A 20,852-nucleotide genomic window follows, 5' to 3' on the forward strand; every position below is an offset into this window, starting at 1 on the left:
ATCTTCTTGTGACTCCATGCTTCATTTTGCAAAGTCTGGTTGGATTTCAAAGCTGTTACTAGGTATAAAGTGGCATGGCTTAGATTGTGTGGATGTCTACTTAAGTCTCCATTGAATCTCTCAATATGTGGAACTGATAAGCCTGAAATGCTCTAGGTATTTGAAGAATCAGTGGAATGAATTGCTCTCTGAGTTGGGAAATTTTGGTTCAGTGTATTGTTCAGAATGTACATGCACTTGGTCAAATCACTTCTCCTCTACAGAGTATCCTACCTGCTTAAAAATTCTCTGTGCTCCGAGATCCAGACTGTAGTGAGGTGTCAGTCAAAACTAGTACATGCTGTTTTCCAGAACCTTCCAGTGAGCTAAGTCTAAGCTGTAAGTTTACTCAGAAATTGATGACGACTCTGGAAGGATGAGTAAAATACCTAATACACATTTACAAGGAATCCTGAAGAAGCCTTTTATCTGTTTGTGATCTTTGCTTCAATTAGAAATCTGAGTCATTAGTGAAACCTTTCTTCCCCTCTCAAGTAATGAGGTACAAATACTTTCAGTTCTGCCTCCTATGTGACTTTTAAATGATCCTGTTCAGCTATGTGCCACTGTTTTGGTTCTGGCCCTCATCATCTTTCATCTAAGGCATTTGAACAGTTGCCTAAATTGTCTCCTTGCTTCCACAATGTCTTCTAATGGACAACTGGCTTCCCCACTTATCTTTACAAAACACAGATATGATGTCATTCTCCTATTTAAAAACCTTTTATGGTTATCCATCATAAATAAAGTAAAGTCCAGACATCTTAGGGTTGCACAAAAGGTCTTTTATCATCTTGTCCCAGTACAACTTACCACTCTTATCCTTCATTTTCTTCCTGAAACATCTGACTTTGTGACCATGCTGTACTTATTTCTCCAACCTTTCCCCAAATGGACCGTGCCTTTGCATTTGTCCATGTCTTTGTACAAGTTTTCTCTCTGCTAATTTGTGCCATTCTCATTTTTCTCTTCCTAGAAAATCCCTACAAATCCTTCAATACCTAGCTCAAATGTCCCCTCTTCTAGGCAAACTTCCTACACTTCTGCAGATAGTGACACTCTGTCTTCTGTAGTGTTGTAGCACTTCATGTACATTTGGCAGTCATGGCATTTACCACATTTTATTGGAACTATCTATTTACCCATTCTTCTCTAAGTAACTGAACAGTGGGCTCCTAGAGGGCTTATTTACCCTTTTTTTCCCCTCAGTCTTCATGTCTGCCTTGCCCTGTCTAGGATCTACACATCTGATGCCGTGTTTATGGCTATTGAACAAAAAGAAACTCGTCAGTTGGACCATGTTTGCCAACATGGTCTCCTATAAGACAGTGTTGAGGTTACTTTGACATTCAAAAACCGTCTAAAGATATTCATATTTAAGTCAGATGTAGGTATATGGTAAGATTTTAGAAATGTGTCAGAAATCTGGTAAGAGTATGCATATATGATAATATCTAATAATATTTTTGTCTTTTGGAAGGTTTGACCTTGCACCCATTTCCTGCTAAATAGTGTAGTATTGGGATTTTATAGTAGCTATGTGCCTTGGGCAAGTGAAATTAACTTCTCAGGACTCTTTTCTTCATCTTTTAATGGAGGTGCAGATCTCCTAGGGTTGTTGAGAGAATTAAATGAGATCCTCCATGGAAAGCACTTAACATAGTGCCTGACACATAAGCTACTATCTTTTGAGCATCTAACAGTAATACTGAGTTTACTGTGTGTGTGTAATATCTGTGATAATATATACTAATAATATGTATTTCTATAGTTTATTATCCTAGTAAGGAAGGGATTCTTCTCATAAATTATTTTTTGTAAAAGACCATTACATTCTTTTTCTTAAATTTCCTCTTCTTCTCTCTTCCTCTTATGGTAAAATGGTGGGAAACTGTCCAAATTTTTTCTTTAAAGTGATTTTTTAAAAACAGGGATTATTGACATAATCTGTTGATGATAAAATAAAGCTAACTTCTGTCCTTCTTGCTTATGTTAGGTAGCAGCTAAGGTCTGTGAAGAGTCCAGAAATCTCATGTGTAAAGCAAAAACATCATTGTCTGCTTCTTATAACCCTCAATCCAATGCTATATTCTTTTGATTGGTTTGTAAAATTTATAATCTAGTAATGTAGCAAATGGAATCCTAATTGAAGTCAGAAGAAAGATTAGGAGAAAATATTTATAGTAACGTGACAAGATATTATATCTCTAGTATGCAAAGAGCTCTTAGACACTGTGAAGAAAATGACAAAGTACCAAAAGGAAAAATGGCCAACTGTATGAGTAGACCCTCATGGAAGACGAAAAGCAACTGGCCAGTAAACACGTGAAAGACATTAAATTCACAAGTCATAGGAGATTAAAATGACTAGTTTCTACTTGATAGCATTTTATCTATTAGATTGGCAAAAAAAAAAAAAATCCTCTTTCAGTGTTGAGGATGTGGTCTTTTCTAAATGTTGCTGATTTGAGTGTCAATTGTACAAGTTTTTTTTTGGGGGGTGGCAACTTAGAAACAGTATTAAAATAGAACAAAAACATGCTTACTCTGCTCCAGCAACCCAGTTTTGGGAACCTCTGCTATAGAAGTTAAAGCATCAGTATGTAAGGACATATTTATAGGGATATGTATTACAGCAATGTTTGTAAAGCAGAAACACTAGAAACAAACTAAATTTACCTTAATGGGACTGGTTGAATGTATTACGGTTTTCTGTTGTATGGAATATGATTAAGATAATTTAATAATGAGTTAGGACTACACATAGTAAACTGGAAGGGTGTGCATTATTTCTTGTGAGTATAGTACAATCCACTTTTGAAAACAGAAAGAAAAAGGACAGTCATAGCTTTGTCTGAACATAGGTTGTTGGTGGATTTGATTACCTCAGGGGATGGAGTTTTGAGGGGAGGGGGGAATCATTAGATTTTCTTTTTGCTTGACAAAATGAGCATGTATTTTGTAATAAAAAATTCAATAAAGCAAAACAAAATTAAGAAGAGAAACTTTTAAGTTAAAGAAAAAGCAGAAAGCCTTATTCCCTTGGCTTTTACTTGCATAAATTTTTATACTCTCATTTATTGTACTTACAAATGTTTCTCATTCACACAGTCACAGAATTCCACTCTCTAAAATGTCTTGGTATCTCTACTTGTGGAAGTTTTCTCAGGGCTAATTAAGCCCTCCCGTGCACAAGCCTACTGTATAGAAATTACACTTAACACTGAGCTGGAGCTATGTAGGATTTTTGCTTGGATTTTGGTAGCATAATCATGTTTTGAGAGGGTGGAATTAGGATGCTTGTTTTCCTCACTGTTTCGTGCCCCAAATTGGGGTAGCTTTAGCCTCATCCTTTTTATTTCTGGGTAAGTAATGTCCTTGCCTCATTGACTCCTCCCATTTTTAATTATTGCTTTGCCTTTGATTAAAGTTTAAATATTTTTAAATAACGTTTTTTCTAATTATAAGAGCAAATGTTGTTCATTCCTGAAAAATCAAAAGCGTAGTCAAGTAAACAGCAACAAACCCACCTCCCTTTGCTCCAAAGCAAAAAATCATGCAAATCTCACTCATTTGATGTCAGTCTCTCAATCGCTTGGTAACTTTCTTTCAAACTATTCATTGAAAATATTTTCTGTAGAATAGTAATGAAGATGAAGGGTTTTAAGTGTCAGATTGTGTTGTAAGGAATAATGATGCTACTTGAAAGTGTTTTCTGTTGGGTTTTTTTGGTGATCAATTATGCGCAGGTGTGGAATAACACCGCAGAGAGGTGTATGAAAGTGAAAGTAATGTATTACATGTAGGAGTCCTAGGAGAGTGGGGCATGGTATGACACGCAGAGGGACATAAGGAAGCAGTTCCAAGAGGTCAGATTGGAACTGCAAGCCAGATAAGGCATGAGGGGATTTCGTTGGTGTGTTTGAATGTCACTAGGTCACAGTTAAGGGTGGTCACGAAGGGGAACTGGTTGTGGCAGGGACCAGCGTTATCACACTGGTGTGCCTGTCACCTGGGTGGGTTACTCATGGCCTATTTGTGAGGGTGGTGAGCGATCTGGAAAATACGCAGTTTTCAAAATTTGCAATAGACATATCTGAATTTCCTTCTGCTCATTGACTTGTATCTTCGTTTTCTTACCTGGAAAATAGCCTTAATAAGTAGTACCGTAGAGTTGTTGCAAGCACTAAATTGTAAAGCTCAGTGCTTGGTTCATAGTTCTTTTTACTGCTATGTTTAAAAGTTTCATGCATATTGCTTTTATTGCATAAGTAATACATGTTCGATATAGAGACATCAGTCACTACGCTTCTGAACCTTTTTTTTATAACATGGCACGTTGGGGTCAAAGGACCAGGCTGCTTCCAGATGCCAGTGGCACTATGGGGCTGTGGCCATACTAGGCTCTTTCACTGCCTTAACTGCCTTAATTCCTCACCTCCAGGACGCATAGAGGCCTTATAATATTGCCGGAAGTGGAACACACACAAAGGATATAGACGTTTTTATGTCCCTTTTATTTTTTTAGTTACAGCCACATCTTCCTTCAGATGATGGGTTATACCAATTTATATCTCACCAAAGCATACAAGAAGGCCTACTTCCTGACCTTCCCACAAGACGGTATTATTACTTTCTTCTTTACCTTTGCTAGTGATTGGTGAAAACTGACCTCACATTGTTTTATTTTGTGACCATAAATTTTTGGTCAATGTAACAGTAAAATATGGAACGCCAGCTTTTAAGAAAGATGCTTAAGGGATCTTAGTGTGGAAGCTCTAATACCTGACAGCGTTATAATCCCCTGGCTGGATAAGAAGCTGTGGTTGGTCTCTGCTGTTTATAATTGTCCTGGGAGCTCAGCTACTCCCATTACATTGCTACACCTGATACTTCTGGTCACCGTTGTGTAATCTGTTATTAAATTATGATTCAACATAATAATAAAATGTTCATTCTGAAAATGTTCCCTTTGGTGTTGATGAATGTGAAATTGTGAGAGACTACGGAGAAAAATCCATGACTTGAGTGGAAGTTTGAGACTTACTTCCCTGGCTAGAGATCCACAAAATTGTCCTTACTAAGTTTGAAGTTTTCTTCCTTAGCAGTATTTAATCACATAATTTACTTTGGCAATACAAAGTTTGTTCCTTCAAATGCTTCCTCTGTTTATGAGATCCTATACTTAAATTGCAGCCTTCACTTTTTTCACACTTTTTTTTCATTTCCCCTTAAGAGACGGCAAGAAAATCAGTAAAGTAGTTAAATTCAGTGTTTAAAATGACATTTTCTAACTTTCTTAGGTTTTGGTGTTAAAATAAAATTTTAATGGGATGTAGTATTAATGATTCTTGATAAAGATTATTTTCGTGGCATATTCATGTTTTGTAATAGGTGCGCCAAAAACTTGAATACATGAATATGTATTATGTGTAACAGTAGTGTATGATTCTTAGGAGGAAAATATGACATTTCTAACTCACCATTCAAGATAAATTACCTAATGTTGGAGGTAGATTTATTTTAATTTGTACATACACTTCTCTGGTATTTCTTGTACTAGAGACAGTCTTTTGTTAAGGAATAAAGCCAAGCTAATTTGGTCAACATGGTCCTCAGATTTCATTCTTGTGATCTTCAAATTGGAACCTTAATGTCTTTTGGCCAAAAGCCATTGCAAAGCTTTGGATTAAAAAGAAAGAAACAAAGAAAGAAGCATCGTGAAAACGAATCTCATAATATCCATGTTACAGCAGAGTTGCAAATATACAGAACTACCATTTAAGAATAAATTTTGCAAATTGTCGATATACCTCTTTAATTGTAGTACCTAAAATAACTTTTACGCTGGCTTTAGAAAGAACAGAAAGTCCTCAGAATTTATCCTCTTGCCATTACCCAAACGTACTCCTTGTCTCTGTGCTTTTGTTCAAATCATTCTCTTTGTATATTCCACCACACTTATGTACCTGGGAAAGGTCTCTTGTACTCTATGCCCATCCTTTGAATATGACCTCTATATTAAGAGACTTTATTTTCTACAGCAGTTTTAGGTTTACAGAAAAATTAAGTAGAAAGTAAAGAGATCTCCCATATACCACCCTCTCCCCCAACCCCACACAGTTTCCCCTGTTATTAACATCTTGCATTTGCATGGTACATTTGTTACCATTGATGAGTAAATATAGATACATTATTATCAACTAAAACCCATAGTTTACATTAGTGGTCACTTTTTATGTTGTACAGTTCTATGGGTTTTGACAGTTGTATAATGTCTGTATCCTCCATTGCCCTATCATACAAAAATTCCCCTGTGCGCCACTATTTATCTTTCTCCCCTCCCCCACCCCCTGGCAACCACTGAGCTTTTTAGTGTCTATAGTTTTACCTTTTCCAGAATGTCATATAGTTGGAATCATACAGTACGGAGCCTTTTCAAACTGGCTTCTTTCACTTAGTAATATAATATACATTTAAAGTTCCTCCATGTATTTTTGTGGCTTGATCGCTCATTTCTTTTTAGTGCTGAATAGTATTCCATTGTATGGATGCAGCATGGTTTATTTATCTCTTCACCCACTGAAGAACAAACACCTTGGCTGCTTCCAAGTTTTGACAATTATAAATAAAGCTGCTGTAAACATTCATGTGTAGGTTTTGTGTAGACATAGTTTTTAACTTTTTTAAGTAAATACCAAGGAGCACAATTGTTGGATTATATGGTAAGACTATATTTAGCTTTGTAAGAAGCTCCTAAATGTCTTCCCAAATGGTTGTATCATTTTGCATTCCCACCAGCAGTGTAGGAGAGTTGCTGTTGCGCTGCATCCTTGTCAGCACTTGGTGTTGTCAGTGTTTTGGATTTTTAGCTATTTTAATACATGTGTAATGGTTTCTCGTTGTTGTTTTATCTGACAGTTCCCTAATGGCATATGATGCTGATCATCATTTTATATGCTTATTTTCCATTTGTATAGGGCCTGTTCAGATCATTCACCCACTTTTTGATTGTTTGTTTTCCTTTTTTAAAAAAATTTTTAAAAACTTTATTTATGGCTGCGTTGGGTCTTCGTTGCTGTGCGTGGGGTTTCTCTAGCTGCGGTGAGCTGGGGTTACTCTTCATTGCGGTGTGCGGGATTCTCGTCATGGTGGCTTCTCTTGTCATGGAGCACGGGCTCTAGGCGCGTGGGCTTCAGTAGTTGCAGCACTCAGGTTCCTTAGTTGTGGCTCGTGGGCTCCAGAGCGCAGGCTCAGTAGTTGTGGAGCACGGGTTTAGTCGCTCCGCGGCATGTGGGATCTTCCCGGACCAGGGCCCGAACCCGGGTCTCCTGCATTGGCAGGCGGATTCTTAACCACTGCGCCACCAGGGAAGCCCTGTTTTCTTAATTTTTAGTTTTAGGAGTTCTTTGCATAATTTGGGTAGGAGTTCTTTGTCAGATGTGTGCTTTGCAAACATTTTCTCCAAGTCTGTGGTTTGCCCTTCCATTCTTTTAACATCATTTTCATAGAGCAGAAGTTTTTAATTTTAATGGAATCCAACTTAAATTTTTCTTTCATGGATCACGCCTTTAGTGTTACATCTAACACTAGTTGACAAACCCAGTATCACTTAAATTTTCTCCTATGTTATCTCTTAGAGGTTTTAAAGTTTTATGTTTTACAATTAGGTCTGTGAGCCATTTCATGTTAATTTTTTGTGAAAGGTGTAGGGTCTGTGTCTAGATTCATGTTTCTGCATATGGATGTCCAGTATTCCAGCATCATTTGTTGAAAAAGACTATCCTTTCTCCATTAAATCACTTTTCCTTACTCTCTCCGCAGTATGGATATATTTGTGTGGGTCTATTTCTGGGCTGTCTATTCTGTTCTACTGATCTATTTGTATTTGTTTTCTTTCTTTCCTTCTTTTTTTAAAACCAATACCATACTGTCTTGATTACTGTAGTTTTATAGTAAGTCTTCAAATTGGGTAATGTCAGTCCACTGACTGATACTGTGTTGGTTATTCTGGGTATTTTGCCTCTCCATATAAACCTTGCTGGGATTTTGATTTGAGATTGTGTTGAATCTCTTGATCAAGTTGGAAGAATTGACTTCTTAATAATATTGTCTTCTTGTCATGAACATGAAATATCTCTCCATTTATTTAGATCATCTTTGATTTCTTTCATCAGGATTTTGCTGTTTCTTTGTATATATCTTGTACATATTTTGTTAGGTTTATACCTAAGTTGTGTCTCCATCCTTCCTTTCTCCTTCCCTCCCTCCCTCCCTCTCACTCTTTCTTTCTGGTGCTAACGTAAGTGGTGTTGTATAGGCATACCTCAGAGATATTGTGGGTTCAGTTCCAGACCACCACAATAAACAAATATTGCAATAAAGTGGGTCACACAAAGCTTTTGGTTTCCCAATGCATACAAAAGTTATGTTTACACTATACTGTAGTCTGTTTCTTTTCCTTTTCTTTCTTTTTTTTTTTTGGCCGTACCATGTGGATTGGGGAATCTTAGTTCCCTGACCTGGGATCAAACCCCGGGCCCACTGCAGTGAAAGCACCAAGTCCTAACCACTGGACTGCCAGGGAATTCCCTATGTAGTCTGTTAAGTGTGCAATAGCACTATGTCTAAAAAACAACGTACTTACCTTAATTAAAAAATACTTTATTGCTAAAAAATGCTAACCATCATCTGAGCTTTCAGTGAGTTGTAGTCTTTTTGCAATAGTAACATCAAAGATCACTGATCACAGATCACCATAACAAATATAATAATAATGAAAAAGTTTGAAATATTGCAAGAATTACCAAAATGTGACTCAGAGACATGAAGTGAGCAAATGCTGTGCTGTTGGAAAAATGGCACTGATAGACTTGCTTGACACAGGGTTGCCACAGACTTTCATTTTGTAAAAAACACAATTATCTGCAAAGCACAACAAAGTGAAATGCAGTAAAATGAGGTCTGCCCATATTTTTAATTTCAAAGTCCATTTGTTCACTGCGGGTATACAGGAAAGCAACTGACTTTTGTTTAATTACCTTGTATCCTGCATCCTTACTATAATTGCTTATTGCTTCCAGGAGGTTTTTGTTTGTTTGTTTTTTGGTTAATTCTATGTTCTTTGGCATTTTCTACATAACAATTCATGTCATCTGTGTACAAAGACAGTATCTATGATTTCCAGTACAATGTTGAATAAGAGTGGTGAGAGGGGATACCCTTGCCTTGCTTCTGACCTTAAGGGGAAAATAGCATTAAGAATGATGTTACCTGTAGGTTTTTTGTAGATGTTTTAAAATCAAGTTTAGGAAGTTCCCTCTATTCTTAGTTTGCTGAGAGTTTTTATCGTGAATGAGTGTTGGCTATTGTCATATTTTTTCTGCCTCTCTTGATAAGATCATTTAATTTTTCTTCTTTAGCTTGTTGATGTGCTGGATTCCATTAATCGATTTTGAAATGTTGACCCAGCCTTGCATACCTGGAATAAATCTCACTTGGTTGAGATGTACAATTATTTTTATGCATTGTTGAACTTGATTTGTTAATATTTTGTTGAGGGTTTTTGTATCTATGTTCATGAGAGATACTGATTTGTAGTTTTCCTTTTTTGTAATTTCTTTGTTTGGTTTTGGTATTGGGGTGATTCTGGCCTCATAGAATGAGTTAAGAAAGATAGGAGTTAAGGTCCTCTGCTTATATTTTCTGGAAGAGATTTTAGAAAATTGGTATCATTTCTTTCTTAAATGTTTTGTAGATATCAAGTAAAAAATTCTAAAAGGTTATTAATATTTCTGTTTATAAAGGTTATTAATTATTGATTCAATTTCTTTGATAGATATAGGCCGATTCAGATGACTTATATCTTCCAGTGTGAGTTTTGATAGATTTCAAGGTATCTTTTAAGAAATTGATCCATTTCATCTAGGTTATCAAATTTGTAGGCATAAAACTATTCATAATATGCTTTTATTACCCTTTTGATGTCCATAGATTATGTAGTCATGGCTCCTCTTTCATTTATGGTATTAGTAACTTGTGTCTTATCTTTGTTTTATTGGTTAGCATGGCTAGAGCTTTATCAATTTTATTGGTCTTTTCAAAGACACAGCTCTTGGTTTGTTGATTTTTCTCTATTGATATCCTGTTTTCAATTTCACTGATTTTTGCTCTTTATTATTTCTTTTCTTCTGCTTGTTTTAGACTTATATTGATGATATAGCTCTAGTTTCTTAAGGTGGAAGCTTAGATTATTGATTTTAGATCTTCTTTCTTAATATATGCAGTCAATACTATAAAATTCTACTGCATCACATACATTTTGATATGTTGCATTTTCATTTCATTCAGTGTATTTTAAATTTCTCTTGAGATTTCTTCTTTGATTCATGTGTTATTTAAGAGTATGTTGAGATTTTTCAGTTATCTTTCTGTTACTGATTTCTAGTTTAATTCCATTTCTGGTCTGAGAGCATACTTTGTGTGACTTCTATCGTCTAAATTTGTTAGGGTGTCTTATGGCTCAAAGTCTGTTAGATTTTGGTGAATGTTCCATGTGAGCTTGAAAAGAATGTTTGTTTTGCTGTTGTTAGATGACGTATTCTGTAAATAGCAAAACTAGATCCAGTTGTTTAATGGTACTGTTTAGTTCAACTGTGTCCTTACCGATTGTTTGCCTGCTGGATCTGTCGATTACCGATAAAAGAGTGTTGAATAATAGTGGATTCATCTACTTTTCCTTGTAGGTCTAGCAGGTGTTGCTTCACGTATTTTGACATTCTGTTGTTAGGCACGTACACATTAATGATTGTTACGCCTTTTTAATCATTATTTAATGCTCCTCTTTATCCCGATATTTGTCCTTGCTTTGAAGTTAGCTTTTTCTGAAATTAATATTGCTACACCAGCTTTCTTTCTTTTTTTTTTTTTTTTTTTTTGCGGTCCGCGGGCCTCTCACTGCTGTGGCCTCTCCCATTGCGGAGCACAGGCTCTGGATGCGCAGGCTCAGCGGCCATGGCTCACGGGCCCAGCTGCTCCGCGGCATGTGGGATCCTCCCCAACCGGGGCACGAACCCGCGTCCCTTGCATCGGCAGGTAGACTCTCAACCACTGCGCCACCAGGGAAGCCCCACCAGCTTTCTTTTGATTTGTGTTAGCATGATATATCTTTCTCCATTCTTCTACTTTTAATCTATGTGTGTCTTTATATTTAAAGTGGGATTCTTGTAGACAAAATATAGTTGGCTCTTATTTTTTTAATGCATACTGACAGTCTGTCTTTTAATTTGTGTATTGAGACCATTCATGTTTAAAGTGGTATTTAAATAGCTGGGTTAATAGCTACCATATTTTTAATGATTTTTTATCTGTTGCCCTGTTCTTTGTTCCTTCTTTGTTTTCCACTGATTTTTATTCATTCTCTCTTTTTTTTAATTAGGAAAATAACTTTATTATCTTTGAAATGTTCCAATATTCAATGGAAAAACCATGATAGTATAATTCACAAATTATAGAAAAATGACTTTCCACCTTTTTTACAGAAATCTCCCCCCTAAATCAGACAGAGTTCCATGATGGCTGACATGGGGCAGGAAGGAGAGTCAGAGAATACAGCAGGTGGAACTGTGCCTCTCTGAGCAGCTTTTCCTGAACATTTAAAGCCCAGGCTGAGTCCCAGAGACCTGAAACCCCTGTGAGGGAGGCTCAGCCCACACACATCTGTGACATACTGAGGCAGGCCTCTGTCTCAAAGGCCGGATGCCTGCAGAAGGCCTGCAGCATGGCACTGGTGGCTGGCAGGATGTGATCAAGGCAGCTCTGTGAGAATGAGAGCAGGAGGCAGGCCTGCAACTCCAGTTCTTTTCACTAAAACACTGCCAGAAAAGAGGCTGTGCACACTGGCTAGATGGTGCTTTAGGTTTAGAAATTTCCCCTTTCACTCAGCTTTCAAAGGCTATTTTATCAAATAGCTTTTTTTTTTTTTGATTTTTTAAAAATGTGGACCATTTTTAAAGCCTTTATTGAATTTGTTACAATATTGCTTCTGTTTTATGTTTTGTTTTTCTGGCCCTGAGGATCTTAGCTCTCTGACCAGGGATCAAACCTGTACCCCCTGCATTGGAAGGCAAAGTCTTAACCACTGGACTGCCAGGGAAGTCACTCAGATAGCTATTTTTTAAAAAACCAGAAAATGAACATTTGGCTCTGTTTCAGCTGTAATTGCCTTCTCTGGTTTTAATTGAGCATATTGTATGATGATTCCATTTTCTCTCTTCTCTTAAAGTATAATTTACGCTACTTTAAAAGTCTGTTTAATAACTGCTGTAGAGTCTGTAATATCAGTTTACAACTAATCCAAGTCCACTTTCAAATAATACCATCTACTACACGAGTAATGCAAGAAATTTACAATAAAGAATTCCCTATTTTTCCCTCTCATCTCTTATAACATTGTTGTCATTAATATCACTTATCCATAAGCTATAATTACTGAACATGTTGTTGTTTTTATTATTGAACGAGAGTTGCTATTGAACAAACTCTTATCTGTTAGATAAGTTAAGAATAAAAAAAGTAAAAGATTTTATTTTTCCTTAATTTATTCCTTCTCTGACACTTTTCCTTTCTTAATGAAGATCCAGGCTTCTGAGTTACATACCTTTCTTCTCTCTGAAGAACTTCTTTTAACATTTCTTACAAGGTAGGTCTACTGACAACAAGTTTTCTTAATATTCGTTTGTCTGAGAAAATCTTTGTTCCTCATTCTTATTGAGGAATAACTTCATTATATACAAATTTTAGGTTGGTAGGTTTTTTCTTTTAGGACTTTAAGTATTTCATGCCACTCTCTTCTTGCTTGCATGGTTTCTGAAGAGAAATTGATGTAATTCTTATCCTTTGTTCTTCTTTAGGTAAAGTGTGTCCTCTGGCTTCTGTCAAGATTTTTCTCTTTGTCTTTGATTTTCTGCAGTTTGAATATGCTATATCTAGATGTAGATTTTTTTTTTGTATTTATCACACTTGGTATTCTCTGAAGTTCTTGGATCTGTGGGTTGGTGTCTGTCATTAATTTTTGAAAACTCTCAGCCATTATTTCTTCAAATATGTCTTGTCCTTTCTTCTCCTTATGGCATTACCATTATGTATATGTTACACCTCTTCTAATTGTCCCACAGTTTTTGAATATTTTGTTCCATTGTTTTTCATTCTTTTATTTTTCCTTGCATTTCAATTCAGGAAGTTTCTACTGACATCTTTAAATGCACTGAGTCTTTCCTTCTCCGTGTCCAGTCTACTGAGGAACCATCAAAGGCATTTTTCATTTCTGTTGCGGTGTTTTTGATTTCTAACATTTACTTTTGATCCTTTCTGAGAGTTTCCATCTCTCTTTACATATTACCTATCCATTCTTGGATGCTATTCACTTTTCCTATTAGAGTCTTTTGTACACTCATCAGTTTCAAATTTCTGGCCTACTAATTCCAACATCTCTATCATATCTGAGTCTGGTATTGACACTTGCTCTGTGTCTTCAAACTGTGTTTTTTGCCTTTTTGTATTCCTTGTAATGATTTTTGATAGCTGGATACGATGTATCAGATAAAAGGAACTTATTAAATAAGACTTCAGTGTGAGGTTTTGTGTTTATCTTGCTGGAAATTAGGCTGTGTTTACTATTTGCTGTATCTGTGGTGTCATGGGTTACAGTTTCCTCTAGTGTCATTGTATTTGTCTCCCCTGTTGTCTTTGGGTTACCCTAGAGAATCTTTTTTTTTTAAACATCTTTATTGGAGTATAATTGCTTTACAATGGTGTGTTAGTTTCTGTTGTATACCAAAGTGAATCAGCTATATGTATACATATATCACCATATCCCCTCCCTCTTGCGTCTCCCTCCCACCCTCCCTATCCTACCCCTCTAGGTGGTCACAAATCACCGAGCTGATCTCCCTGTGTGATGCAGCTGCTTCCCAGTAGCTGTGTATTTTACATTTGGTAGTGTATATATGTTAATGCTACTCTCTCACTTCATCCCAGCTTACCCTTCCCCCTCCCCATGTCCTCAAGTCCATTCTCCATGTCTGTATCTTTATTCCTGTCCTGCTCCTAGGTTCATCAGAACCTTTTCTTTTTTTTTTGTTTTTTGTTTTTAGATTCCATATATATGTGTGAAAATACGGTATTTGTTTTTCTCTTTCTTTCTCACTTACTTAACTTTGTATGACAGACTCTAGGTCCATCCACCTCACTACAAATAACTCAATTTCGTTTCTTTTTATGGCTGAGTAATATTCCATTGTATATATGTGCCACATCTTCTTTATCCATTCATCTGTTGATGGACACTTAAGTTGCTTCCATGTCCTGGCTCTTGTAAATAGTGCTGCAATGAACATTGGGGTGCATGTGTCTTTTTGAATTATGGTTTTCACTGGGTATATGCCCAGTAGTGGGATTGCTGGTCATATGGTAGTTCTGTTTTTAGTTTCCCATACTGTTCTCCACAGTGGCTGTATCAATTTACATTCCCACCAACAGTGCAAGAGGGTTCCCTTTTCTCCACACCCTCTCCAGCATTTATTGTTTGTAGATTTTTTGATGATGGCCATTCTGACCAGTGTGAGGTGATACCTCATTATAGTTTTGATTTGTATTTCTCTAATGATTAGTGATGTTGAGCATCCTTTCATGTGTTTGTTTGCCATCTGTATATCTTCTTTGGAGGAATGTCTATTTAGGTCTTCTGCCCATTTTTGGATTGGGTTGTTTGTTTTTTGATATTGAGCTGCATGAGCTGCTTGTTTGGAGATTAATCCTTTGTCAGTTGCTTCGTTTGCAAATATTTTCTCCCATTCTGAGGCTTGTCTTTTCGTCTTGTTTATGGTTTTCTTTGCTGTGCAAAAGCTTTTAAGTTTCATTAGGTCCCATTTGTTTATTTTTGTTTTTCTTTCCATTTCTCTAGGAGGTGGGTCAAAAAGGATCTTGCTGTGATTTTTGTCAAAGTGTGTTCTTCCTATGTTTTCCTCTAAGAGTTTTATAGTGTCCGGCCTTACATTTAGGTCTTTAATCCATTTTGAGTTTATTTTTGTGTATGGTGTTAGGAAGTGTTCTAATTTCATTCTTTTACATGTAGCTGCCCAGTTTTCCCAGCACCACTTATGGAAGAGGCTGTCTTTTCTCCATTGTATATTCTTGCCTCCTTTATCAAAGATAAGGTGACCATATGTGCGTGGGTTTATCTCTGGGCTGTCTATCCTGTTCCATTGATCTATATTTCTGTTTTTGTGCCAGTACCATACTCTCTTGATTACTGTAGCTTTGTAGTATAGTCTGAAGTCAGGGAGCCTGATTCCTCCAGCTCCGTTTTTCTTTCCCAACATTGCTTTGGCTTTTCGGGGTCTTTTGTGTTTCCATACAAATTGTGAAATTTTTTTTTTTTTTTTTTTTTTTTTTTGCGGTACGCGGGCCTCCCATTGCTGTGGCCTCTCCCGTTGTGGAGCACAGGCTCCGGACGCACAGGCTCAGCGGCCACGGCTCACGGGCCCAGCCGCTCCGCGGCATGTGGGATCCTCCCGGACCGGGGCACGAACCCGTGTCCCCTGCATCGGCAGGCGGACTCTCAACCACTGCGCCACCAGGGAAGCCCAATTGTGAAATTTTTTGTTCTACTTCTGTGAAAAATGCCATTGGTAGTTTGAGAGGCGTTGCATTGAATCTGTAGATTGCTTTGGGTAGTAGAGTCATTTTCACAATGTTGATTCTTCCAATTCAAGAACATGGTATATCTCTCCATCTGTTTGTATCGTCTTTAATTTCTTTCATCAGTGTCTTATGGTTTTTTGCATACAGGTCTTTGGTCTCCTTAGGTAGGTTTATTCCTAGATATTTTATTCTTTTTGTTGCAATGGTAAATGGGAGTGTTTCCTTAATTTCTCTTTCAGATTTTTCATCATTAGTGTATAGGAATGCAAGAGATTTCTGTGCATTAATTTTGTATCCTGCAGCTTTACCAAATTCATTGATTAGCTCTAGCAGTTTTCTGGTAGCATCTTTAGGATTCTCTATGTATAGTATCATGTCATCTGGAAACAGTGACAGTTTTACTTCTTTTCTGATTTGGATTCCTTTTATTTCTTTGTCTTCTGTGATTGCTGTGGCTAAAACTTCCAGAACTATGTTGAATAATAGCAGTGAGAGTGGGCAACCTTGTCTTGTTCCTGATCTTAGAGTAAATGCTTTTAGTTTTTCACCATTGAGGACGATGTTGGCTGTGGGTTCATCATGTATGGCTTTTATTATGTTGAGGTAGATTCCCTGTATGCCTACTTTCTGGAGAGTTTTTATCATAAGTGGGTGTTGAATTTTGTCAAAAGCTTTTTCTGCATCTATTGAGATGATCATATGGTTTTTATTCTTCAGTTTGTTAATATGGTGTATCACATTGATTGATTTGCGTATACTGAAGAATCCTTACATCCGTGGGATAAATCCCAGTTGATCACGGTGTATGATCCTTTTAATGTGCTCTTGGATTCTGTTTGCTAGTATTTGGTTGAGAATTTTTGCATCTGTGTTCATCAGTGATATTGGGCTGTAGTTTTCTCTTTTTGTTACATCTTTGTCCGGTTTTGGTCTCAGGGTGATGGTGGCCTTTTGAATGAGTTTGGGAGTGTTCCTCCATCTGCTGTATTTTGGAAGAGTTTGAGAAGGATAGGTGTTAGCTCTTCTCTAAATGTCTGATAGAATTCGCCTGTGAAGCCATCTGGTCCTGGGCTTTTGTTTGTTGGAACATTTTAAATCACAGTTTCAATTTCAGTGCTTGTGATTGGTCTGTTTATATTGTCTCTTTCTTCGTGGTTCAGTCTCAAAATGTTGTGCTCTTCTAAGAATTTGTCCATTTCTTCCAGGTTGTCGATTTTATTGGCATATAGTTGCTTGTAGTAATCTCTCATGATCCTTTGTATTTCTGCAATGTCAGTTGTTACTTCTCCTTTTCCAGTTCTAATTCTGTTGATTTCAGTCTTCTCCTTTTTTTGTCTTGATGAGAGAGACTTTTTCTTTAAAAGGGTCTGAAACTTGCAGTCAGCTGTAATCTCCTGTTATTGTACAGGAGCCAGATTGATTAGGTTTCAGTCTTTTAGTGGGGCTGTTTTCCTGGCTGTGACATTCAAAGTGTTTCTCATCCTTTCTTTTCCCAGTTAGGTGATACTGGAAATCTCGGGTGTGCTGGAATTGGGTATTTTCTTTCCCCCAGGTAGGTTAGACTCTGGTAAAACCTAAGTCAGTTAGGCTCTGGCAAATTAGTTTCTCTCGAGGGCGGACTTTTGTTAAGGACAGCAGAGAGCTTTGGGTGTATTTCAGAATGACTACTTTTCCCCCTCTCCCTGCCAGAAACATGAGGGGATTTTTCTTCAGTTTACCTTGAGAACCTGGTGGGGCTCCTGGAGGTGAAACTAATGAAAGCGTGGGAGACCCTTTAAGACTAGGACCCTTGAAGTTTTCAACTCAGACGCCTGTTCGCACTGAGCCTCCAGCTATTGTTAATCAATTGATTTCTACTTGTACTGCCTCTAGAGTTAGCTTCTGTTCACAGTAAGCTGTGATTCTCTGTATTTGCCTGTATCTGCAGTTTTGGGGGTGTTGACCTGCCCTGTAACCTGATCCAACCTCTGATGGATCTAAGAAGAGTGATTGATTTTTCTTCCACCCTTTTTCTTGTTGTGAGGGCCAGAATGATGACCTGTAAGCTCTTTCCACGTAGGACCATTAACTGGAAATCCCCACATTGTTTTTGATGATTGTTTCACATGTTGGAACTCTTGCAAGATAGAAAAATATTTTAAAAATTTGAAATGAGTAAGTGGTACATGGATATGGCAAAATCATGAAGGGTAATAGTTTGTGTCCTCAACAGAGTAGTTGGCATATATTAACAACTTAATAAAGATTTGAATTGAATCAGAACATTCAGACAGTAAATGCTTTGTCTTTAATCGTTCTTGAATAAATGTTGTTTAAGCTTATCTTTGAGAAGTTTTAGAGTGGTTCCTGATACAAGTAACAGATGATATTGAAAGTAAATAAGCTCTCCGATACGTGTTTACTGGGCACAGGAGTTTGACGGGATCTGTCTTTGGTTGGGGCAGTGGGTGTGGTCCATAACAAACTGCCTTAATGCATTAAGACTGAGAATGGTAGGACTGAACAGAGAAACCAAGCTACCATGATTACTTTGGGTTAGTGTGTTCTTAGCATGACCAATTTGTCAGATGAGGAATTATCATACAAGACTTAGTTTGAAGAGTGATCTCTGAGTCGTTAAGTCTAAAATTGACTCTTTTCAATAGAGTTTATGTTATCTGTGAATGAAATCTTCACCCAGCAGCTGGAAGGACCTCATTATTGACAGATGGACCTTAGGGAATGGTTTAAATGTTTAAAAGTATTTTATGCTGCTCATGTGACCCAGCTCCATAACTGAGGTGTGAATCTGACTGTTTTTTGCCTAGATTAGGTGTGCTAGAAGGTAAAAGTAAGCATCTCATCTGGAGCCATTTGATAAGGGTCCCAGGACTGCGGGTATCTCGTTCAGCTTCACCCTTCCTCTCTGTACAGAATTTGGCTTACTATTGATACTTTGCCAACACACAATTTTAGTACAGGGTTCCTCAAGTGATTGTCTTGTGTGCTGTTTTCCTGACCTATCTTGGGTTCCTTGAATGTAGCTTTTCCTGTCCTGTGTGTTTTCCAAGGAAAGTAAAGTATTATCTAGATATTAAATTCTTGACTTCCGTTGACATGGGTGATTTTTAAAAATAGCTCATTGAAATTTGTTACGTTTCCCTCCCTCTCCGCTTTTTTTTTGAATGGTAGACATTTATTGAGAGTCTTCTTTGTGGTTTTAACATCATTAGTTGTATTAACTCATCTGGTTTTTACAACATTGCTATGAGATAAGTATAATGACTGATCCCATTTTATGGATGAGGGAATTGAAGATTAGAGAGATCAGAGCAATGGATTAAGGTCACAGAGATTAAGAGGCAGAGCTCAACTTTTGTCCCAGGCGGTCTGCCTCTGATGCCAGAGCCTATGATTTTTTGCTATATCCATGTACTACCTTATTTACATGAGTATTATTTTTTAAATCAACTCAAATGTTACAAATACAAATTAATTTTTTGAGAAAGGAAACATCCTCTTACGTGGCTTTTCTGAAATAGAAAATAAACATAAAGATCATGATGAAAATAAAACAATGTTACAGCATTCTAGGTAGATACCAAGGCTTGCTCTAGGCTTTGATCCAAGAACTGTTTTCTGCTTTTTTAAGGCAAGATTAGCACTTGTTGAAGTGTTAAAGTCTCCAAACGAAACTAAGTTTCCCCTTGAGGTAATGAGAAGGATTCAGAGACTATTGCAAGTGGAGTCATTTTCTCCCTAAGGGATTCTGTATTTATAAGTTCCTTTCCTTCTGTTTCACTGTCTTTGGGGAAACTACTCACCTGTTAAATTCACTCATAAAATGCAGCCGTGTATTGTTCATCACACATAAGAAGCCTCTAGTACAATGGAGGGGCATGTCTGCACGCTAAGATTATTTAGTAAATGGTAGTTACAATTTCAACATTCTGTTATGCATAGGGACTGAATTTTAAAAATAATTTTGTTAGGATTTAGTTTTAGATTAACCCACCTAAAGGTCTTCATTGTTTCTCCCCCTTGGATGCCACATTTTTCTTTCATATACACAACGCATATTCCTACCTCCCCAAACAAGAAAAAAACAACAGATTTTAAATGCCCCTGTTTTTTTTTTAAACTTGCGTGTTCTTAAATTATTTGGCGCTACTCTTCACCGCCCAGAATTAACGGAACAAAGGGGAAAAGCAGGCATATAAGGTTCGATATATATAAATAAGGTGTGGACTCCATGGGAGCTGACCATTTATGCTGCAGGTAAGACTCATTCGTGCTGATGTTTGCATCTTTTTGATCGTTAACATATATTCATTGTGGAAATGTGGAAAGTCAGAGAGTATAGGCAAAGTAAAAGTAATCCTGTAACTCAGAAGTGACCATGGCTAAGTGGACCACAGGCTTTCCTGGAGGGGTAACGTGCTCTTGCTTTGTCATCTTTTTCACTACTCATTCACTCAGCCGCTTCATCCCTGCAGGTTCTCTTCCACCAGGGTTATCTCTTAGTAACTATGGGATTGTGAGCAAATTACTCATGTCTCCATACTGTAGCTTCCTCATCTGTAAAATGGAGATAACACTGTGTCTCACAGTGTCATTGTGAAGATTAATTGAGCAGATGCATAGAAAGCATTAAGAATAGTGTCTGCTAAACAACAAAGTCCTCCTGTATAGCGCAGGGAACTATATTCAGTATCCTGTGATAAACCATAATGGAAAAGAATATATAAAAAAGAATGTATATATATGTATGACTGAATCATTTTGCTGTACAGCAGAAATGAACACAACATTGTATATCAACTATATTTCAATTAAAAAAATATGGTAAAGCATAGTGTCTCTTCCTGAGACCCAGGAAGTTCTAAATCAGTGCTGGCTGTCGTTAGAATTGTGCTCCTACCAAGAAAGACGGCATACCTACCCGGTGGTGTGAGCTCGTGCCATTGTCTCTGACTGTAAAGTCCAGCTCTTGGCCCATCTCTACCTTTTGAAATTCTACTCATTCTTCAGAGCTTATCTCAAATGCAGTCTCCTCTGTGAGGTTCTGTTTTGGCCAACCCTTCCCCTAGGTTTTGTTTTTCCCACCTTAAGTGTGGTACCTCTGGCATTCT

This window comes from Delphinus delphis, chromosome 16 (genome assembly GCF_949987515.2).
Source record: "Delphinus delphis chromosome 16, mDelDel1.2, whole genome shotgun sequence".
NCBI classification, from domain to species: domain Eukaryota; kingdom Metazoa; phylum Chordata; class Mammalia; order Artiodactyla; family Delphinidae; genus Delphinus; species Delphinus delphis.